Source organism: Nuphar pumila, chromosome 10 (genome assembly GCF_984573655.1).
Source record: "Nuphar pumila chromosome 10, dmNupPumi1.hap1.1, whole genome shotgun sequence".
NCBI lineage: Eukaryota > Viridiplantae > Streptophyta > Magnoliopsida > Nymphaeales > Nymphaeaceae > Nuphar > Nuphar pumila.
Window position 1 is genome coordinate 32,102,715 of NC_143258.1, and position 25,383 is coordinate 32,128,097.

General features: G+C 38.9%; 1 protein-coding gene and 1 pseudogene across 1 annotated transcript in view; both read right to left on the reverse strand.

Moving 5' to 3' along the window:
- LOC149826616 (TOM1-like protein 6) overlaps positions 1-25,383 on the reverse strand; it is a 93,813-nt gene that overhangs the window by 36,114 nt on the left and 32,316 nt on the right. The gene's annotated exons all lie outside the window — the stretch shown is intronic.
- On the reverse strand, positions 8,114-9,285 carry LOC149826617 (universal stress protein PHOS32 pseudogene; annotated as a pseudogene).

Sequence of the window (25,383 nt, forward strand, 5' to 3'; positions counted from 1 at the left end):
GAGCCCCCTGTCGTCGCCATTCGTCGGCAGGAGGCTCCGCTCGTGTGAATGAGATCATTACTTTTATATATGGGTGTTGATGTTTCTGAAAGAAAATGCACCTTTTTGGTATCTGGCTCTTCTGCTGGTTGCTGGAAGGGAGAACGACAGCAGCCTATGTCACACGGACTCGGCTCCAAGGTCGCCGCACCCGCGTCGACACGCACCGACACGGGTGCGGACACGGGTGCGGCTCGGACTCGGTCAACCCGACCCTGGGTGTGGTCAACGCACCCAGGGTCATTTTGGTCCATTTTTTGAAAATTTTTTTTTTTTGAATTTTTTTTTTTTTTGAAATTTTCTGGGCTACAGCTGTAAGGAAAAAAACCCATCACAACTAAAAAACCTGTACACTTTCAAGTTTTAAGTACAGAATGGGCACAACTCAAGTTTTTGTGGTTTTTTCCTGTATGAAGAAAGTAAATTATTACAGTGTATGAAGAAAGTGCCCAAAAGTGAATTATTCCTGTATGAAGAAAGTGTACAGAATGCCTTCACAACTCATCACCTGTCCCCTAATGGGCACAACTTTGACCGAGTCTATATATATATATATATATATATATATATATATATATATATATATATATATATATATATATATATATATATATATATATATTTAATATATATATATATAGCCGAGTCCCCGTGTCCAAAATTTTTGAAATTGCGCCGCACCCGTGTCGCACCCGCACCCGCACCCGCACCCGCACCCATGTGACATAGACAGCAGCAGATCAATCAGCCTCCAATACACTTGCCCTATTTCTTTACGTGAACTTATAACCACCAGATCGGGTCGAGTCTGAGACTCTTCAGTCCAGACCTGATATTATAAAGATAGAGATACGGGTCCAGATCTGGACCCGTATATGCATGCAGTCCAATCTTAATAGTTTCAGAACCTTCAAAATTATGTTGTGATAACCAACGTTATCAAAAACATGCATTTAGGCGCAAAAGGCATTCATACTGCAGAACCTTCAAGATTATGTTGTGACAACAAGAACGTTGTATACATTACAAGCAATCATACATTTCATGAGAGGACGAAACACATTGAGATGGATTGCCACTATGTTTGTGAAGAATTTCTGAGAAAGACCATCACATTGCCCTATGTTCCGTCTGAATATCAATTAGCAGACTTCTTCATAAAAGCGCTTCTGTCTCCAAGATTTCACTTCTTACTTGGCAAACTCGCGATTGTTCCACCATGAGTTTAAGGGGGTTTTAAAATATATATATATATATATATATATATATATATATATATATTATAACTGAAATACCCAGCAAGGGTATTTCAATCTTTTCACTGTAATAGGTGTCAGCCCATTAGGGGTTGACAACCCTTTTTCACCTTTTTATTTTGTGTTTTATAATTTTTTTGGTTTTGAAAATAAGATGAGAGAGAATTGTTTGCAGTGGTTTGGACATATTCGGCAAAGGCCTAATGATGCTCCATTTAGAAGGATGGAGAAATGGGAAAATATATTAGTTAAAAGAGATCGGGGTAGGCCTAAGAAGACTTGGATGGAGATGATAGGAAAGGATATGAATGCTTTGAATCTGACCGAGGACATGGCATTGGATAGAAATGATTGGAGGAGAAGGATTCATGTGGAAGACCCAGAATGATTTTCTTTTTTGGTTCATATCGCCGACCCCAATTGTTTTGGGATGAAGGCGTAGTAGTAGTAGTTGTTGTTGTTGTTGTATAATTTTTTTGTTTTTGACTGTTGGGCCAGCTCCAATATAGCTGTTGGAGCTGCTTCCAACAGTCATAAATATGACTGTTGAGAGCAGCCCAACAGCCATATTGGCTGCCCCTTTTAGCCTCTTGTATTATAAATAGGCCGCATGGCCTTTGTAAAACCCACGTTTTTTTCAAAAAAAAAAAAAAATTATCGGACCCGGGCCGGGTCAGGTCCGGACCCGACCCGGGCCCGCCTGCGATAGGGTTTCATAACCCGACGCAGGAGAGGTTTTGTTTAAAACAAAACCCCCCTGTGCGCCGCATTCCCCCCACCGCGCCTTCGGCCCGATGGGGAAACCCATCGGGGTTTCCCCTTTTGTCGCCCTCCCCGAGCTCTTTAAGAGCATTGCGGGAGGGGAGGAACGATGCCCCGCCCCCCCTTCTCGTTCCCTACAGGCGGCAACCACGACCGACGCCTCCTCCTTCCCTGCGCACGCCGTCGATCGCCAGCCACCTCGCCTCCTCCCCTTTCAGGTACGCCCTCTACCTCGGTCTCCTCCTCCCTCTTCTCCCCCTCCCATCTCCCTCTCTGTCACCTCGCCAGGACGCCGGCAGGCGGCGCACGGCCCCTGCCGCGCCCTCCCACCTTCCTCCTTGCCTTTGGAGACCCGACAGGGGGCCTACAGGGCCCCTGTCGTCCCCTTCCCTCTTTTGGGGTGCGCCGGAGTGCCGGAAGGGGCCAATGGCCCCTGCGGACCCCGTTCTCTTCCCCGTGGGAGATCGGGGCGACCGACAGGAGGTCGGTCGTCCCCCTGTCACCCTCCTCTCTTACCTTCCGGCAGGGGCCATCGGCCCTTGCCCCTCTTCTTTTAAAACTCAGCAGGGGTCGATGGCCCCTGCCATTTTTTTTAGACCGACAGGGGCCTTTGGCCCTTGCCCTCCTCCTCTTTTAAACACCAGTAGGGGCCGATGGCCCCTGCCCTTTCTCTCCATGAACGACAGGGGCCATTGGCCCCTGCCTCCTCTTTTGAAGCCGCAGGGGGCCTTTGCCCCTGCACTCCCCTCTCTCTGCTCTTTTTTTTTTTGGCAGGGCCCATCGGCCCTGCCATTCCTCTTTTTGGTAGGGGCCTATGGCCCCTGCCCTTCCTTTCAAGCCAGCAAGAGCCTTCGGCTCTTGCCTCCCTTTTCGGAAACCCAGCAGGGGCCGATGGCCCCTGCCCCTCTCTTAGTCGTCTGGCAGGGGCCGATGGCCCCTGCCCCTCTTTAAATATCCGGCAGGGGCCGAGGGCCCCTGCACCTGTTTCCTTTGCCGGCATGGGTCATTGGACCCTACCCTGCTCTGTTTCGGATCGGCAGGAACCGTTGATCCCTGCCTTGTTTTGCTGAGAAGCCGAAACCCCAGTCCTTTATTGCCGTTTTCCCTATTCATTTAAATGCATGCTAATAACGTACCTTGCAGCTTACGCAACAGGCTCCGTTCGTGCTCCGTGGCCCGACCCTCGTATTATCCTCTCGCGTAGGCGTACGCAGCTGCACGACATCCCAAGGTAGGGTAAAGTCGCACAAGGGGCAATAAGATCTAATTAAGTTGGAATAATTAAAATGTCTATGCTAGTTGTACTTAGATTTATGCTGCTGTTGCGTGACTAATTATTCTTGTCTCCATGTTTATGAGTCGATGTACGGTTTTACTCTTCGAGTAGTAATTTGTGTATTTGCTTACGTGTTGAAGGTGGTTTCGCACTTTTTGCAATACTTATGCCCTAAGTTGCTTGCATGTATACTCGTCTGTACCTTTCTATGGGTGGATGTACAATTTCATTATTCGATTATTATTTTGCGTAGTGTTTATGAATTTGAGGTGTGGTTTCGTATTTCTTGAAATACATATGCCCTTGTTTGCTTGCATCCATTTTTGCCTGCACGTTTCCTTTGAGTGAGGTACGACCTTGTGTCTCGTGTATTACTTATGACCTTATGTGTTTGCCTGTCTAAGTGGTCAATGTATGGTGTTGGTACCTCATGTATTACTTATGTGCTTTTCCCTCGATGTGCAGCATCGCAAGTCGAGAGTTGTTTGTTGACATGTTATAACCTGCATATGCTCACACTCATGGTAAATATGTACTTACATAACTGTAGTCTTGTGCATATCCTGTTATCACATGTTTTCAAAACACCAGAAGTTGCACTTGTGCACTATAGTTCTTTTAAAGAGGATTTCCTTCTGCAAACCCAGGGCTCTTCAAAATGCACAACTTTTGCAAAGTATGATTAAGTCTTGCAGGATTGCGAAGTCACATTTGGCCCCTCCCAAGTCCACACACTTGGGAGAAATGTTTTATAACCTTGACTCAAGTTGCGGCTCATTTTGAATAACCCCGATCAGGGGCATGAGCATATGAATGAGTGGGGTTCTGTTGAAGGACCCATTCTTTATGTATCAATCTAGTGTAACATGTCGATACTAAGATAAATTTTGGATGTAAGATTGATAGTGTTGTGTCTTGTGTGAATGACTTAATGTGGCATTATGGCTTTTAAGGATGAATCGTGCCAAATGAGCACTCCTATATTCTTTGAATTGTTATGAAGTTGTGTGTTGGGTATTTCTTTTGAGAAGCCCACAGACCTCCTTGGTTCAGTATGGCGTACTTTTAGACATGCACAACATGTTAAGTACTTTGTTGATCGGACGAGAGATCCGAGATGACTTGCATCATGAAATATGAAAAAAATGTTGTTGAAGTGAATTCAAGATTTATCTTGCCAGGCTGTGTTGTATTAATTCTTTTGCAGATAACATCTGTTGGGGTTTCTTTTGTGGAACCATATCCCTTTCATCGTAGTCGTACTTATGACATGTACGACCGTACTTTTTGACAAGTACGTCTTTGTACGTTGCGATGATTGGATGAGTAGGTTGTGGCAACCTCGATGAGCGCAAATAACAAAATGTTGTGATCACCTAAATAAGTGATGTTTTCGCCTTCACCGACAAGATACTCGAGTGGGTCGAAAGACCAGAGTATGTAGAATGAGTCTTCAGTTAACTACCCCTGATGTACTCATTCGAATCGCTGACTCCTGTCAGGAGAGAGGACAGGAAGGTACAAAACTTCGATGGACAGGCCATTAATGGCAGTTACGAGGAAAAGACTCGGCTTCCCCAGTCATCGGAGTTAGGGGAATGAGACTACCATAATTATCCTAGGTGGTAGCTCTCCATGTTTGGGATGCATCCATTGTTTATGCTGCTTTGGGGATTTCTCTCTTAGTCACCGACCGTCCCCTTAGGTGCGGACTCAGTCAGCTATCCGGGTTATCATAAAATACATAGCATAATAAACCCCCGGATCAGTCTAGGCTGTTTCTAGAGTCGTGCCTTGTGCGTACCCGCTTGGCCAGTTAATATCGAAACATAAGTTAAATCTGATCGCAATGTGTTCAGTTATGCACGTATGAAAGTTATAGGGTACAACAGGTTCAATATTTATGGAATTGTGTGTGTGGTTGATGAAGCATTGTATTTTGCTAGTTAACTTTCTTGTGCAGTGCTTTGCTTGTAATAGTTAGCCTACTGGTGCCAGTAAAATGCTTGTAATAATTTTAACATTGTGTTCATGATAGTTGCTCTGTGAATCTGTTGAAATTAAATTGCTATATAATTGTCTGTCTACTTGACATATTAAATTATTCTGCTTAATTATGTTCAATATTGTCATGTCTGTGCACCTACCAGTTTTTAGTGAAACTGACCCATTTTATGGGTAGGTTTTGGATAGGTAATACAGTCTGCGATGGCACGATGGCGTGATGAGAACAAGATAGAGCTTTTTCCCTGACGTTTCGCTCCTGAGGACATGTTGGTAAATTTGGTATGAAGGGTATTCCAAAATTTCTCTTTTTATTAAACCTTGAGTTACTAAAGCTGTTTTAGTAAACTTCTTTTCGGTTTCAACAAACAAATTCTCCATCATTGAAATTGCATTTCAAAACCATTTGATTTCCATAGTTGTGCCGGATTTGACAAAGGAAAGTTTACACTGTAATGCGCTCAAGGTCCATTGACTTGTGGTTTTAAAAAAATATTATTTTCCGCTGAAGTATTATTTAAACTCTGATAATTGTATGTTTTCAAAGCTTTCTAAACTATTCTAAAAGTTACAAGTCTTGGATTTTTGGGGTGTTACAGCCTTTGTATTATTTATAATTTCTCATTTGACCTTTGTGTGGGTGGTGTGATTATTCAATCAAGTGTTCCCACTTGATTGAGGTGTGTGTTCTTGCATATTCATTGGATTCGATCCACTTCATTACAATAAGCACAAAACTCACAAACTGCAAATGACACCAATAGTAGCTCCACTACAAACAACGATAAAACTCACAAATCCTTGCACAAAACCCTCCAAACAAGTTTCTGCAACCTTTATATACCAAATAGGCCTGTTCACACTCCCAAAATGAAACAGCAAAGGTACCACACTAACTCAGCCTACCCGATGTCCAAAATATGCTTAGAAGGATAGAAAATAGGCTACCGCAGGATGTGAACACCCTTAATTTCATCAATACTCAGTATCAAACCAAAAACTGAGCACAACATTGATTAAGAAGCATTCCCAACTCAAAAACGACTTAAATAGAAGCAATCCAAACCCTTAATAACCAAAAATCAGAACAGATTTAAGGGCTTTCTCAAAACAGGTATGAGATTTCCAAGAAATTCTTGAAAAATCCACCAAAAATTCAATACAGCTCCAAATCTAATGGGGTTTGATTTTTAGAACTTCCAAAATCAAACCCTAGCAAGCTTCACACTCAAACTAACCAAACCTGACTAGACTGGACCAGGAGTTCCTCAATGGATGACTTCAGCATAGGTACGACCCAATCTGAGTTCTCCTTCAAGCTTCTCCTCTCCGACAACCAGTTGCTTCTCTTTATATATATACGTTTGTGCAAATCTGATCAGATTTGCCGACTCTTTTGAGCACAAATTTGATCAGACTTGCAGTATGATTTTGGTGTGAAAATCTGATCAGATTAGTCGACTCTTTTGAGCACAAATCTGATCAGACTTGCATTATGATTTTGGTGAGAAAATCTGATCAGATTTGCCGACTCTTTTGAGTACAAATCTGATCAGACTTGCAGTATATTCTTGTATATATTAATGACGGTATGCCGATCTGCTCATAAGTGATGTGCAGGCTGATCAGACCTGTTCTAAATAAATCTCCTTGATGTTATCAAATCTGGTTGTATTTTATCCTCGAAGTTGTGATAAAACTGGACTATGTATTTGGTGACTGTCATTAGATTTGACTATGTAATTCTGATGACAGTCATAAAATCTGTGTGTCGTGTTATTATGTTGATTAGATTCAAACATGTGACAGGTCGAGGACTCTCTGCCAATTTATCTAAAAGTATTTTGGTTGACTGTCAATGAATCTTATTATGTAGTTTTGATAGTTGTTTTCAGGTTTGTAGATATGCTATTCCGTGAACTGTTATAAAATTTGAATTCCTTTGCTATTAGATGTGAACTGCGATTAGCATAGCATTGATCACGTTGTTGTAATGCTGATCAAAGTTAATGGTATATGTTAATCTTGATGGTTGTTATCAGATTAACTATGCAGTTGTATTTTGATAACGGCTATAGGATATCTATATATTAATTTGATAGACGGTCTTCATACCTGTATTTATGTTATTAGGTTGTCCACCATCAAAACTAAACATAGGCTGTTATGGGGACTGTTACCAGATTTGTACATGCATGTTTTGATGACTGATTTTAAAATTGATTATTTTGTTCAAAGTGTTGGTTATCATCAGACTGGTATATACTTGTTTATTTTACTAGCAGCATATCTGAATATATTTGATAAAGTTGCTGACTGTTTAGGCTGCATAGGTATGGGTTTTTGTGAATTGTTTAGGCAGCACAGTGTTGCACAATTGTGTAGCACCGACTCATGTTCACAGCATGTTGCTGCATGCATTTTTGCAGCAGCAACATGCTGTTCAGCATGTTACTGCTCAGTGACAGCATGCTGTTGTGCATGTTTTCTAGCAATGACATGCTGCTGACAGCATGTCGTTAGCTGATTTATGCACTGAAAAATCAAGTTGTTGCCAAGTGGGTAGGGATGGCAGTGGACCGGGGGAAAGCGGGGCCCCGCCTCGCCCCGTTTGGACTGGGGATGGAGGGCATGAAACGGGGATGGAGGCGGGGATGAAGGTTAAAATTCATCCCCGTGCGGGGATGGACTGACACTTTCCCCCGCCCCTCCCCGCCCCGCCCCGCCCCCGCCCCTTCATATTTTATCTTCTCTTACTAACCCTAACCTTATTTTATCAGTCGGAGTCATCGTCGTCGCCTCTTTCTTGACGCTCCGGGTAGCGCAGAACGACGACCGGGCAGATGCAGTGGTGGACGCAATAGTCGCTGACGCTGCCGAGACTGCTCTTGCTAGTCCGCTTGGAGGCGCCGAAGCTGCTGCTGCCCATGATGACTGCGGAGAGGCCGAGCCGCTCGACCTCGAGGTAGAGCCGCTCTTTCATGTGGTGGTCCTTCACGATGTGGATCCGGAAGGGGATATGCGCATCGACAAGTGGTTGCGCAAGGTCGATCGCCTTTGTCGTCATGAAGGCGTCAAAGTCATCCTTGAGCTTCTGCTACGACTCCTCGTCGGTGTCGACGGAGAGGTCGATGGAGCCCCAATCGGCACCGTAGAGGACGCTCGTCGGCCAGACATAGAGGTCGATGGAGCCCCAACCGGTTGGGCGGGGACGGGGATTAGTATTTTGAGACGGGGCGGGGGTGGAGGACCAAAGTCTCCCTCGCCACAGGGGCGGACCGGGGATGAAGGTTACATTTTAGAGACGGGGCGGGGGTGGAGACCTTGTCCCCCGCCCCGCCCCGGTCCACTGCCATCCCTACAAGTGGGGTGCGGTGTACAATCTAATCAAATTTGTGCATTGTTTGTGTACATGCAATCTGATCGGATTTTGCACTGATTGCACATGTGTAATCAAATCAGATTGTCAAATTGTAAGTTATGTACAATCTGATCAAATTTGTTAGAGGGTGTGTTTGTGCATCCCAATCAGTTTCGCAGTATGTTTTTTTTTTTTAACAATATTGTTATGTTCATACCTGCATTAATGTGGACTGCAGGGTGCTATATATGTTTTGGAACTGATTGTGCATATTTATACATTCAATTACTGTGTTGCAAATGTACATATCATACACATGAAAATTTTGAATTTATTTTGATGTTTGTATAAATATGATCACGTGCATATTTTGGTGTTTATGCACGGAATTGATCATGATAATAAGTGTTGCAAGCATTTGTTGCATGTGTATGCAATTGGCTTCATGTGCATTCATGTTGTGTGATTGAATGTACATTGTGGACATGTTTTGAAACAAGTGTTGCATGTTCACTGAAATTTTGCAAAAAGATGCATCAATTACTTTGAGATGCTTTTGTGGTCAGATGTAAACCATAGAAAGCCATGTGGGCCAGTAGCATGTGTTGCTCCAATGTTGATTTAATTTAGGAATTGCAACATTTATTTATGTAAATTATTGGTTTTTCAGAGTTCATTGCACTATTAAATTATGCGGACGAGGGCCCGAAATTTGATTTTGCATGTTGATTTACAAAACGGTTCTTATGTAAAGAACATGAAATGTTTAAAAAGATAAAAGAGACTGAATGGTGTAATTAATTTGTTCCTTGATGTCCCTTTCAAGGTGTGAGAATCTTGGATGGTGGTTTTGGAAAAACCATGAGGATACTAAAACTTTGTGTGCGTTTGTGCCCCTGAACCCGATATGGTGGTTCGTCTCTTGGCCATGATTTTAGAGAGTTTTCAGTCACTTTGCCTGGGTGGTGTTGTAAACACAGCTGTTATTGGCATATCAAGAAAGTGACATCAATGGATGTTGATTTCCCTGGTATCCCAACATTAGATGTTGATTTCTAATGTTTTGATGGATGGTGTTGATTCTTGATATCGATCGAGAGACGAGTGTGCAACCCAGTAATAAAATACAAATTCTGTGTTAAACTAGTTTTGGGAACCTAACTTGGACTTCGTAAACTTGTAACCATTTTGAGTATCTGCAAGTTTAAAGAAAACTGAAAAATAAAATTGTGTGCATTAAATAAGAACATGCATGCAAAAGTAACTGATAAATAACTTAAGTTATTCATACATCTTTATTGTTCTGCATTAGTTCATGCATTCATGCTTATTTTGTTTCGCATGATATTTGTCATTGCATAATACTTATTTAAATGCTTGAATAATAAGTTAATTATGGAAATTATTGATGTAATATTCCTCTAAAATTATGTTATTTCCTTACAACAACAAGGACAACAACAACTACGCCTTCATCCCAAAACAATTGGGGTCGACGATATGAACCAAAAAAGAAAATCATTCTGGGTCTTCCACATGAATCCTTCTCCTCCCATCATTTCTATCTAATGTCATGTCCTCGGTGAGGTTCAAAGCATTCATATTCTTTCCTATCATCTCCATCCATGTCTTCCTAGGCCTACCCCGGCCTTTTTTAACTAATATATTTTTCCATTTCTCCATCCTTCTAACTGGAGTATCATTAGGCCTTCGTCGAATATGCCCAAACCACCATAAACGATTCTCTCTCATCTTATTTTCAATGGGTGCAACGCCTACCTTCTTACGTATCTCCTCGTTCTGAATCTTATCTTTTATTGTATTTTCACACATCCATCTAAGCATACGCATCTCAGCTACACACATTTTTTGAATATGATGTCTCTTGGCAGCCCAACATTCTATACCATATAGTAAAATGGGCCTAATAGTCGTCCTATAAAACTTTCCCTTCAACCACAATGTTATTTCCTTACAGTTTGAATTTTTAGAGGAATTCGTACAAAGGACTTTGGTTCTTACTCGTTTAAAAAAAAAATGTTTTACAGGATCGAGGGATCAGTGATGGGTGGACTTTCTAGCTGGAAACTGCAAGCTTGTGTGACAAGTTATGGGTTCTTGACAGAGTAGCTTCTTGTAACAGACGATTTTCTATTATATGACATTTATTCAATTGATTAATAAAGTGATTATTTTTTGTTGATTCAATGCACTATCTATTGTGGTTTGGTATATATTAAATATGTAAGACTCCAGATCATTAGGTATTATTTTCGCAATTTTTTAAAAAAAAATTACCATTTTTACGAAGATTAGTTGGGGTCGTTACAGAGTTGGTATCAGAGCCAGACCGCAAAACTATGTATTGAACTATTTTTGGAATAGCAATTTGTCTTTATATACGCTAAAGTTGGTATTTGAACCCATTTAGATCTGTCAGAACCATTATTAGAAAGTCACGACTCGTACTCCATAAGCAGTCTACATCACTGGTAAGAGCTATTTTGTATATTTATCCTTATTATTGTGAAATTGTGAATTTCTATGTTATTGACCATAGGGATAATTTTATTTAATTCTATATGTGTGAATTAAATTGTTGTGTTTGTACAAGTGTGCTTGTTGTAGATCAATCCTAAGGGGCTAGGTTTGATCAAGGACGAAATTACTAATAAAATATGTTGAATTTGTTGATGTATGCTCGTGTTATGTCAGATTTGGGTGTTACCCATTTGTTTATTTCGTATTCTTCTGCGGGATTGCTTGACCTCGTTCCGTCTAGCCTAGAAAAGACTCTCAACGTTATGTCTCTAATGGGCATGTGTATTCGTTGTGGGAAGTACCTTCTTGTTGTTCGAGTGGTCATCGAGGGGCATGAGTTGTTTGCCGACCTAATTATACTAGACATGACTTTCTATGATGTCATTCTGGGTATATACTGGTTTTCTAGACACAATGAGACCCTTCAGTGTTGGGGAAAAAAGGTTTTGTTGGAGCACCCCAACTTATCTGCACTGGTGTTTCAGGCGACTAGGCCTGTGAGTGAGGTAAAGATCGTCTCGACTTTGAAGATCTCCAAGTACCACAAGCAGGGTTCTATGGTGTTCTTGGCCAGTTTGTTCGCGATGAACAATCAGGCGACACCTTTGGAGCAGTTGGACATAGTTCGCAATTGTTTAAAAAAAAATCACCATTTTTACAAAGATTAGTTGGGGTCGTTACAAAGCAGGTGCTTTGAAGTGGTGAAAAGAAAGACATGTGGTTAAATACATACCTAACAATTGGATCTCTAGAGTGTTAAAAAAAGAACAAATAGACTTCTGGACTATGAAAAAGAAAGAACAATTTGGGGACAGGTGTATCAGAAATTTTTAGGGAAATGCTTATTAAAGTGAGTGTTGGGGAATGTTAAAATGTAGTGTTATACATAATATATATATATATATATATTATATATATACTCATTATATATATATATATTGGGCTATGTAATTTGGGTATTTAACCAGCGGTATTTCGGTCATTTTGTACATGTAATAGGTGCTGTCCATTAGGGATAGTTTTGGGTTTTCATTCTTTATTTTCCTTTTACAAATTACCCTTTTGTTTAGGGGCTCTATTGTCAATATGACCATAGAGCTGTTGGGGCTCTCCAACGGTCACAAATATGACCGTTGGGGAGCTCTCAACATCTATATTGGGAGCTCCCCAATGCCCCCTCTTGTATATAGAGGTTGTTAGCCCTTTTGTGTTAATGTGTGTTCTAAGCATGTTGAAATATATATTTATTTTTATATTGGTGTTCTTCCTCTCTTTTGAGAGGTTTATGTGTTAGCCCCTTTGTGGCTTTAATGTATTTGGCCCATAAGTGGCATTTGTGTTTGTGTGTGTGCACATTTGTAGCCTCTTTTGGCATTGTGATGGTGCACTTCTTGTTTCATTACATGGTATCAGAGCTAGAAGCGCTTGAAGGCTTGAGGTTTCATAAAGAGAAAGTGTTGAACGGAGGCATTGGAAGCTCGAAACGTGTAAAGAAGCCTACGATGCATCTACATCAACTTGGGACATCTCTTCTCTCTCTCTTTCCACTCATTCTCCTCTTCTTTTCCACTATGAATAATAAAGAAATTGTAACGGTTGTTCTCATCAAATTTGATGGGAAAAACTACAATACCTAGGTTGTGGCAGTAAAAAGAATTCTTATGGGAAAGAATATATGGCAATTTGTTGATGGTTCCGCATTTGAACCACAACAACAAACAACAACAACAACAACTACTACTGCTTCATCCCAAAACAATTGGGGTCGGCGATATGAACCAAAAAAGAAAATCATTTGAACCACAACAAATTCTCACAAAATTAGTTGTTGGAGATGATGGTGGGTCTAAGGAAGAGAACCTTAAGAGAATTGATAGAGAAAAAGCTATGCTTGAATATAAAAAAACATATAGAGTGGGAAGAAGGCCATGCCAAAGTTCTTTCCCTCTTCATGGGTAGCATGCATGAGGATCCTTGCTCCGACATACTTGAATTTGAAAGAGTTGATGAAGCTTGGGAATATGTTAGACAAACATATACCAAAAAATGAAGCTCACAAGTGGGATCTTAAGGATAAAATACATAGTTGCAAACAAGGTGATAAAACCGTGAGGGAATATTATAGTACCCTCAAAAAGGCTTTGGGACCAATTGGCCAAACTTGAGCCTATATGGGAAACTCCGAATGATTCTCAAGAATAAAAAAAATACAAGCACGAGGAACAATTGTTCTAATTCTTTAGAGGTCTTAGACCCGAATTTGAACAAGTTCGGGTCAATATTATTCATAGGGAAAAGCCTTTTTCCCTACATGAAGTCTTGGCTAAGTATGCATGGAAGAAACAATATTGAAATCTACATCCGACTCTAAGGCGATTAAGGATAATGTTTTGGCCGTCTCGAGACCGAGTGCTAACACAAATGTTTACAAACTGTCACATTTTTTAAAACCTTACTATAGAAAGTATAGATATGATGACAATAAGAGAATGAGCATCATAACATGTTATAATTGTGGAGAATCGGATCATATTAAACCTTATTGTCTCAAGCTCAAAGGAAGAGAAGACAAAAAGGTGGCATTTGTGGGAACGTCTCACGAAAAAAGAAGTGGGACCAATGAAGATTCAAAATCCATTGAAACCATTGTTCTTTCAAATCATGAAAGCACTTCATCCACTATCAAGAACTCTTCCTCTCTTTTTGGAGCCTCCCGGTAAGGTTTCTTGGCTTTTAAATTTCGAATCCTCATTTTATATGACTCCACATATATCTTTACTTTCTGAGTATAGCACAACGCAAAGTAATGTTTTTACAGTTGACGGGTCCTCTCTTACCATAAAAAACATTAAAAATTGTAAAGGTACTTCAAAATTTTCTATTACAAAAGTTAGACTTATCCCAAAACTAAATTTAAGTCTTCTTTCTATTTCGCAAATTACCGACCATGGTTGTAGTATCTCCTTCTCATCTAAACAATGTTGTGTACATGATCTTCAATCCGAGAAGCAGATCGTGGAAGGACATAGAGAAGGGGACCTCTATTACATGGAAGCAATTTTGGTTATAATGTTCAAAATGTGGACTTAGTTTTGTGGCATCAAAGACTAGGACATCCTTATCTCATGTACCCCATTTGAACAAATTTTTTAATAAAATTTTTCATTATGAAAATTGTATTTTTGGCAAAATGAGAGTTTTTTTCTTTCCTAAAAGGACCTTTTCTTCTAAATTGTTTGAATTAGTGTTCTTGGATGTATGGAGGTCTTCCCCTATCTTATCTAAAGGTGGTTTCTCTTATTATGTAATATTTGTTGATGATTATATTAGATTTTCTTGGATACCTTTTCTTAAGGTACAAGTATGAGGTCTTTGAAAACTTTAAAAAATATCATAACCTTATCAAAAATCAATTTAAAACTGAAATTTTCATCTTTCGCTCGGACTCTGGGGGAGAGTTTATGTCAAATGATTTCAAAACATATTTTGAAAATGATGAAATTGTACATCAAAGATCATGTGCTTATACACCTCAACAAAATGGACTAGCTGAGAGAAAACATAGGCACATAATTGAGACTATTAAAACTCTCTTGATTTCAAAAAATGTTCCAAAACATTTTTGGGTTAAAGCTTGTTTGATGAATGTATATCTTATTAACAGACTTCCATCATCTAAGCTTCAAAAAGTTTCACCCTATGAAACAACTCTTAAAAAATCTCTCTTGATTATCTTAGATTAAGACCTTTTCGATGTAAGTGCTTTATTCTTACCAATCAAAATGATAAACTCGCTTTTAAAGTTATACTGTGTGCTTTCTTTGGACATGGAAAAACTAAAAAAGGGTTAAGATGTTTTGATTTCAAAATAGATAAATTATATATATCAAGGAATGTTTATTTTCTAGAAAATGAAAGTTTATTTCAGAATGTGCCTAAAAAGAATTTTGAGTAATCATTTTTACTTGAATTATTACCTAAAAGCAGTGATGCTTCTTTTGAGAATGTTAGTAATGAAGAGCCTCAATTAATTATGCAAGATGGTGAAAATATTGAATCTAAAAAACCTAGCATAACTCAATATATAAGATGTGAAAATGATAAACAACCAAATGCTCTAGAAAGTTACTCCACATTTGTAGACACCCAATTTTTGCCCGAGATGTTTTTTCCATAGAAAACCCATGTCTCGCCGTCTTCAATCTGATTTTGGCCTTCCAAAATGACCTCTTTCGGATGTTTTACCAACATGAAAATTGTGGAGGACATTCTTAGCTTTGCAACATAACAAAAATCACTTCAATCTCTAACATCAGAGTTAAAAATTATGGCCAAAATACCATCCACTATCTCTAACGACAACCCAAGTTGTTGTCAGCCCTTCAAGAATTGTCGTCAACACTTCCTAGTTGTCACCACCAACTTTGAGTTGTTGTCAGAGGAGACTTCCCTTTTTGGAAGGTGGCGTCATTCACCCCTAACGACAACTCTGAGTTGTCTTCAATTGTCACGTTTGTCTTTCCATCCTTGCATTGTCGTTAGCACCTACCGCTAACGACAACCCAAGTTGTCGTCAGTGCAGAGTTGTCGTTAACGTAGGTTATCATTAACGCTCCATAGCCCTTTTCCAACGTGCCACTTGAGTAAGATATGCCTTATCGGCCTTTCAAAATCGGAATGGAAAGCCTATCCTTGCCCCCCCCCCTTCATTTTGAAAAACTTTCATATAAACCCTGGACGAATCTCAACCATTCATTTAAACCTATCCATCCAACAACCGTCCATCTACATGGATCTCAAATATACAGAAAATGTATCCAGATTCGCACCCCTCCCTAATTTAGCATCTAGTCCTCAAGTCCCTTAACATCGTTACTTTGCCGGAACCCCGACAGAACCTAACTTAGCACACCTTAACTTAGCTCAGCCCAGTCTAGGACTGAGATCCCTATCTCACTAGTCTTTTGGAGACTGCGCCTAGCTGAAGTGTCGTTCGAGTTGTGCTCATCAAACGTAGAAAGGGCTACTTAAGCCCGATGTGAGATTTGATTATTATTTTGATGTTTATTTTAATTATTTAATGCATTTAATTATGTTTTGGATTGTCTAACGTATCGTATATTGTTCATTTTGTGTGGTTTTCGAGTTTCGGTGGTTCTCACCACCAAACTCACCTCTTTTTTTTTAGGATTCACGAAAATGTATGAATCACCGCAATGACGTCGCTCCAGATATGACGATCAAGAGTTCTTGGTTTGGTTAGGTTGATCCCTCATCATCGGAGGAGGAAAGGTTCTTTATCTTGAAAAAATGTACCACATTTTCTCAAATTTAGATCTGATTTTCCGAACCCACGTAAAACAATTTTCTGAAGTGAGAAAAACTCTTGTTTTTATTTTTTAAAAATAAAAGAGATCCACAACATTAGAAACTCAACAGTTACAAGGTGTCAGAAGATCATATTAGACCTCTAGACCCCGATAGGTTTGTCTCATATGAATCTTTTTCCTCGTAATATAGAGTTTGTCTAGCAAGAATTTTGTCTTATTTTGAATCTGTCACATATAAGCAAGCAAAATAATATCCCGAATGGATAAAAGCTATGAATGAAGAATTAGGAGCACTCAAAAAATCTAAGACATGAAATATATGACTTGCCTAAATGTAAGAAAACTATCAGTTGCATATGGGTTTATAAAGTTAAAACTAAGAGTTACGGAACCTTAGAAAGGAACAAGGTCAAGTTAGTTGCTAAGGGGTATGCACAAGAATACGCGATAGACTATGATGAGACATTTGTACTCGTAGCTAAGATGACTTCAGGTAGGACCCTTATAACTGTTGTCGTTGTTAAATGTTTGCCTATCTACCAAATGGATGTAAAAAATGTCTTTTTAAATAGAGATTTAAAAGAATAAGTTTATATGGATTCACTTCCTAGATATGAAGTTCGTTATGGTAAGGTGCTTTGATTAAGAAAGATTTTTTATGGTTTAAACCAGGTACCAAAAGCTTGGTATGACCGCTTTAGTTTTGTTATTCTCAAACTTGATTTTAAATCATGTTATAATGATATTGCCATGTTTACTAAGAAATCTGATGCATGGATTGTAATTTTTCTTTATGTTGATGACATGATCATCACATGTAAAGACAAACAGGGAGTAAATCAATATTAAATGTATTCTTGAAAAATATTTTAAAGTGATTGATCTTGAATTTTTTAGATTTTTCTAGTAATTGAGGTTGCTTATTCTTCTAGGGGATATTTACTTTCTCAAACCAAGTTTGCTAATGGTATTATTGACAGGTTAGGCATTAGTGATGAAACAATGGTGAATACCCCTGAAGTTATTAATGCCAAGATGAAGATTGATGATGAGACGGCTATGAAGGATCCTACTCTGTATCGCCAAATAATTGACACTTTGACTTATTTAACTATTACTAGGCTTGATATTGTGCATGCAGTTCATACTGATAGCCAATTTCAACATTCTCCCACCATAGTTCACATGAGTGTTGTGATGAGAATTGTTAAATATTTACAAACCTTTATTTCTAGAGGTCTTTTGTTCTCTTCTTCATCCTCTCTTGAGTTGTAGAAAAGATCAAAATGATCAACGCTCAACTATTGGTTTTTGTGTATTTTTAGGTGATTCTCTTATGTTGTGAAAGTGCAAAAAGCAACAAAAAGTATCATTATCGTCTACTGAAACTGAGTATCGTGCAATGGCTACTGCAACATCAGAGATCATTTGGTTGCGAAGATTACTTAAAGACATGAGTGTTCATTTTCAGACACCTTCCATACTTTTTTTGATAATAAGAGTGCAATATACATAGTTGGCAACCATACATTTCATGAAAGGACCAAACATATAGAAATGGATTGCCACTATGTGTGAAGAATTCCTTGGGCAGACCATCACCCTATCATGTGTCACTTCTGAGTATCAATTAACAGACTTCTTCACCAAGGCACTTCATTTTCTTCCTGACAAACTTTCAGTGATTACAACGTAAGTTTGAGGGTGGGCGTTAAAATGTATTGTGTTATCTTATGTACATATATACTCAAATATATATAATTGGGCTATGTAATTTGGGTATTTGACCAAAGGTATTTTCGTCATTTTGTACATGTAATAGGTGTTGTCCATTAGGGACAATTTTGGGTTTTCGTTCCTTTTTTTTTGTAAATTACCCTTTTTGTTTAGGGGGCTTTATGGTCAATATGACCATAGAGCCGTTGGGGCTCTACAACAGTCATAAATATGATCATTGAGGAGCTCCAAACGTCTATAGTGGGAGCTCCCCAATACCCCCTCTTGTATATAAAGAAGTTGTTAACCCTTTCTTGTATTAATGCTTGTTCTAAGCATATTGAAATACATATTTGTTTTTATATTGGTGTTCTTCCTCTCTCTCTCTTTTGAGAGGTTTATGTGTTAGCCCCTTTGTGGCTTTTGTCTATTTGGCCTATAAGTGGCATTTGTGTTTGTGTGTGTGCACATTTGGCATTGTGGTAATGCACTTATCGTTTCATTACACGGAATGCCATTTGAGCCTTGTAATATGGATACTTAAAACAACATTGGCATGGACAAGTGACATGCTCTAGGTATGAAAAAATAGGAGAAAGTAAAAACTAAGAAAGGCCTAGGGAGGCAATGAGAGGTAAGATTAGAGAATGTTGAGTAGCTCAAGCTTAGTTGTCAAAGGCACAGGGCGATGAGCCTCTAAATAGACTAGGCGAGACCAAATGGTACCTGAATTTAAAAAAAATACATAAAATATTTAAACAAACTGCTAAAACTAATAACAAACATGTATAAAACATAAAATCAATCAACAATAAGCAATAGAATAACACATGTCGTCGAACACTATAAAACAATTTTATTAAATAACTTGCTCAAAACAATTAAGAATAATTGAATAATTGAACAAACAAACCATGTGAATGAACAACAACAACAACAACAACAACCACGCCTTCATCCCAAAACAATTGGGGTCGGCGATATGAACCAAAAAAGAAAATCATTCTGGGTCTTCCACATGAATCCTTCTCCTCCCATCATTTCTAACCAATGCCATGCCCTCGGTGAGGTTCAAAGCATTCATATCCTTTCCTATCATCACCATTCATGTCTTCCTAGGCCTACCCCGACCTCTTTTAACTAATATATTTTCTCATTTCTCCATCCTTCTAACTGGAGCATCATTAGGCCTTCACCGAATATGTCCAAACCACTGTAAACGATTCTCTCTCATCGTATTTTCAATGGGTGCAACGTCTACCTTCTTACATATCTCCTCGTTCTGAATCTTATCTTTTATTATATTTCCACACATCCATCTAAGCATACGCATCTCAGCTACACTCATTTTTTGAATATGATGTCTTTTGGCAGTCCAAAATTCCGTACCATATAGTAAAGCGGGCCTAATTGTCGTCCTATAAAACTTTCCCTTCAACCGCAATGGCATTCTAAGATCACACAATGCTCCAGTTGCACTTTTCCATTTCATCCACCCAACCTTTATCCTATGATTTAAATCTCCATCAATTTCTCCATACTTTTGAATGATAGATCCCAAATCTCCATCAATTTTTCCATACTTTTGAATGATAGATCCCAAATATTTGAAACAGTCATCCACCGGTATTTCTTGCTCACCAAGCTTCACTACACTCCCATCACTACTTCGTTGCTTACTAAACCGACATTCCATATATTTTGTCTTACTCTTAGTCAACTTAAAACATCTTGCTTCCAATGTTTGTCTTCATAATTCTAACTTAGCATTAACCCCAACTCTAGACTCATCAATCAAAACAATATCATCAGCAAACAACATACACACCATGGCACATGTTCTTGAATTGATCTCGTAAGCTCATCCATCACTATAGCAAATAGGAAAGGGCTTAAAGCAAATCCTTGATGTAACCCGATCGTTATAGGAAAATTGGTTGTCACCCATCCACAAGTGCGGATATTGGTTACTACTCATTCATACATATCTTTAATTATACTAATGTACTTGAGAGAAACACCTTTCTTCATCATTGTCCACCAGAGAACATCGCTAGGTACTCTATCGTATGCCTTCTCCAAATCAATAAAAACCATATGCAAATCTTTGTTCCTCACTCTATTTCTCTCAATAAGTTGTCTAAGAAGATGTATAGCTTCCATAGTTGATCTTTCAGGCATAAAACCAAATTGATTCTCCGATATCATGACAACCTTCCTCAACCTATACTCAATCACCCTCTCTCAAAGTTTCATAGTATGACTCATGAGTTTTATACTACGATAGTTTGTGCAATCTTGTATATCACCCTTATTCTTATATAGAGGCACCAAATACTCTTCCTCCACTCATTAGGCATCTTATTTGTCCGCCAAATCTTGTTAAAAAGATTTGTCAACCATTCTAAACTTTTCTCACCCAAGCATTTTCAAGCCTCGATAGGTATACCATCTGAACCAACTGCCCTTCTTGATTTCATTTTCTTCAAACCATGTGAATGAACAATATACAAAAATTAAAATCATGTATACAAAAAAGTTAACAATAATATACATAAAATAAGCAATAGACAAATAAGAAGAAATGAACAGGAAAAATAAACAAAACGTGCAATTGATAGCCTGCTCAAAAATTTTAGGAATAAATGAACAATTAAATAAACAAACCATACAACTAACAATGTGAATGAACAATATACAAAAAATAAAATCATGTATACAAAACAATTAACAACTATAATATATATAGGATGCTGGGGTCACCCTTGAATTCTATTAAATTAAGAGAAAACATTACATTTGATCACCCATTATAGGAAGCCAATCAAGTAAATCATTACATCTGCATAACATAAAAAGAACCCGCCGCATAGCCAATAAAGGCCCCTTGCAAAACACCTTCTCAAAATGAAAAGCATGAACTAACCCATTAGCTTCAGCCAAAGACCGACGACCCTCCCTTGATGCTGAGATAAGCTTGCAAAACTTGGAGGAATTAGAAACTAACTCTGCCTTGCAACCCCCTAAATCTCAGAGAACACGTCTCCACATTCTTCTTCTATTAACTCTCTGTTACCCAGCCTTTTAAACCCACCAATAATCATGAATTTATCAGCAGCTGCACCACTTGGAGGAATAAGAAACTAACTCAGCCTTGCAACCCCCTTGAATCTCAGAGAACACATCCCCACATTCTCTTCTATTAACTCTCTATTACCCAGCCTTTTAAATCCACCAATAATCATGAATTTATCTGCAGCACAAGCAGCAAAGGACACTAAATAATATCCTCTAAACGAAACTGAGGAAGTGTACATGGAGCTACCACAAGGATACTCAGCTCCAGAAGGTAGAGTTTGCAGACTTTCCAGAGCTCTATGTGGACTCAACCAAGCACCTTGAGCTTGGTTTGAGAAATTCAGTTTGGCACTTGGCTTTGAACAGAGTCACCATGATCCTGCTTTGGTAGTTTGTTTCTCTGCACTTGGGAGATACATATTGTTTCTTTATGTTGACGATATAATACTTTAAGGAGATAACATATGGAAGATTGAAGAAACCAAAAAGAAACTGGCTAACATGTTTGAGATGAAAGACTTTGGACGCTTGAAGTACTTTCTTGGTCATGAGATAGCATTATCTCCAAAAGGGACAGTACTTGTCTCAAGTAACGGATTTGGTTGTGAAAGCAAGATTAGTTGACGATTCAAAAAGAGTAAATTCACCCATGGAGGCTAATTTGAAGATAACGGTTACAGATAGTGGAGCTAGAAGATCCTGTAGTATATAGGCAATTAGTTGGGAACCTTATATATTTGACTATATCCAGGCCAGATATAACATATACGGTTCATATAGTTAGTCAGTTTATAAGCGCCCCTAGATCGGTTCATTTGGCAGTTGTACTTAAGATCATCAGGTATGTCAGAAACTCTATGCACTATGGCATTTTTTTCTCATCTTCATCTGACAAAGGGTTGAGAGCTTTTTGTGATGATGATTATGGAGGGTTCACTAGATATTGACTTTCCACTACAGGGTTTTGTGTCTTTCTTGGAATCTTTTTAATCTCGTGGAAGAGCAAGAAGCAGCAAAGGGTTACTTTGTCCACTGCACAAGCTGAATACAGAGCGATGACTCAAGTTGTGGCTTAGATTATTTGGATATGATGGCTATTGAAGAAATTAGGAATTCCATGTGATAAGAAAACTCAGTTATATTGTGACAATATGAGGGATATTCATATTGCCAAGAATCCAAAATTTCATGAGCGCACTAAGCACATTGAAATAGATTGCCATTATATAAGAACGGCATATGAAGATGGGATTATAGCTTTGGAGCATGTTAGCTCAAGGAATCAGATAGGAGACACAGTGTTTACAAAAAGTCTTCCCCCTTTGCATTTCAGTTCTTTCCTTTCCAAACTTGGAATGATTCCCTTATATCCTTCCAAGTTTGAAGGGGAGTATTGAAAGTATATATAATATCTAGTATAAACATGTGTAAAGTTTATAAAGTTATTATGTACGTACCCTATAGTGAAGGGGTATACTTATCTTTTATCTTTTCTTTTTGATATACTTTAAAGGGGGTCGACCCTTTTTAATATGTGAGTTCTCTCACAAATATAAATTAGAATGAAATACGTGAACTTCTTTGTTTTGTGCTTCTTGCTAAAACCCTAACAACACTAAATCTGCAACTTTGTACAACTAACACGAAATCTTTATCCTTAGTAGGGGTATCATGTTAGAAGTCGACCCTAAGAAGGGGTGGATTCTACAATAGGGCTTAGGGTCTGGTAAAGCCTACCCTCTTGAGGGGCCGGTTTTAGCAGTCAAGCTCTGAGTTGTCTGAAATAAAAGAGGGCAAGGAGGAAAATGGAAAGGGGTGACTGAAGAGGGAGAATATTGATCCCTTGGGAATTGGAGAACAAGAACAAAGAATAGAGATTCACTTAATAAACTTCACTAATTTCCCGTCGACGATGTCTCCTCATCCCCTCAAATTAGTCACAGAATGTTGGAGCCTCTACAGTGCTCGATCCATTCTTTTGAACCCTTCATCTATCATGCTCTCGAGACGATCTCTCAAGATCGCCGAAAGACTCGTTAAGCTTCTTTATCGCTTGAACGAATTTCAGACTGTTAGGAACCTGAATGGATTCAAGAAGGGCATGGGCCCTTCCTGTTGTAAAAAAAGATCATGATCTGCCTCCAAGAACGTAGATCTATCGTTCTTGATCTCACAAAAAACCTTGCTTTGATACCATTGTTAGAACCTAAGCCCTAAGAAGGGGTAGATTCTACAATAGGACTCAGGGTCTAGTAAAGCTTACCCTCTTGAGGGGCCGGTTTTAGCAGTTGAGCTCCAAGTTGTTTAAAATAAAAGAGGGCAAGGGGGAAATCTAAGGGGCGACTGAGGAGGTAGAATATTGATCCATCGGGAATTGAAGAATAAGAACGAAGCATAGAGATTCACTCAATAAACTTCATTAATTTCATTCATGAATAATAACACTTATTTATAAAATCTACCTAAGAGTCTTAAAGAAATTAAAAGACCAAAAATAAGAATCCAAATAGAAAAGAGGGTCCTCCAATCGCTGTCAGACTACGTCTCTTGGGCAGATCTGGAACTAGAATAGCTTCTCAAGGTTGGATCCAGGACGGTTTGTAACATGTCAACGGGTCAGGTTTACCCGGACCAAACCCTATAGGGTTCGAGTATGGTGATAAATAAGAAAACCCGATTAAGACATGTGTCTGGACCCAAAGGCCCGATTAATACATGGATCCGGGTATAGTTTGTGAAAATTTATACCTGACCCGAGCCCAACCCAAGTTTCAATTAAGACCCGCAATTTTTCAATGTAAAAATGATAAAAAATATCATTTTACCATATATAGTATGGGTCTAGTTCATGTAGTTATTATCGGGGTCGGGTATGGTTTCTCTTATAGTAGACCCGATTAGACCTAGGTTCGAGTCTGATACCATATCCGAAATCTGGTTCACGTCCGGTTCAATCTGGGTCTGAACTAAACCTGACCTGTTGACACCCCTTATCCGTAATTCTTTAGTCTATTCTCCTCCATAGTCAATTCTTCTAGTGTATAGAGGGAATATCCCCACCATGGAGAAGAGTGGACTTAGTGCCTTCAAATTCGAGCCTAAGCCCATTGATAAATTGGTAAAAGTGTTTTGCCTTCACTTGCTACTCACGGAGTTCAATGTCCATTGGACAATGCCACTTGGGCTCAAGTAGGGCTAGCTCATCCCAAATGACAGATAGAGAATTATAGTATTTTTGTATGCTCATGTCTCATTGGGTTATAATCCTTACTTTGTTTTGAAGGTTACACACATGTGCAATATCCTTGATAGAGTACATGTCCTGGAGATATTTTCATATATTATTTGCATAATCAAATTTCACTAAACTTACGCACTTGTTATCTACACTATTTATGAGTCATGACATGATTTTAGAGTGACCCATCTTTCATACTTTCCACTTTTTTTCATAGTCGGCAATGATTGTGTTCATGTCATGTCCTTGAAGTGCAACCTCCTTTCTATTGTCATTCTTGGTGAGGACTAGCTTTGGTTTCTTCTCGGTGCCATAGACTAATCCCCATAGCCATTTTCCCTAAATGTGATGCTTCATAATAGAAAACTACATCACGTAGTTAGAGTCGTTGAGCTTCGCGGGAATGCAGTGATAGACTCTTGAACTCCGTAATGATGGCAAAGAGATGAAAGTGAGAGGATATAAGGCAAGAAGGACAATAAGGATGGTGGATAGCAAGGCTTTATGGACACCACGAGCTCACGATCCACGAACACCTCAATTGCTAGTATCCCAAGAATTAAGAGCTCAAGGCTAATGATACCATGTAATGAAGTGGTGAGTCCACACACCCAGAAAGGGCACAAGCATAAGAGCCACTAAGTGCCAAAGGAAGCACTCAAACACTTAAAAATAATAATTTTATTAGGGATTAAATGCACAAAGAATGCATAAATTACAATAGGGGGTGATCCCCTTTATATACACAAGAGGGGCATAAACTAGCTGTTAGACTAGTCCTA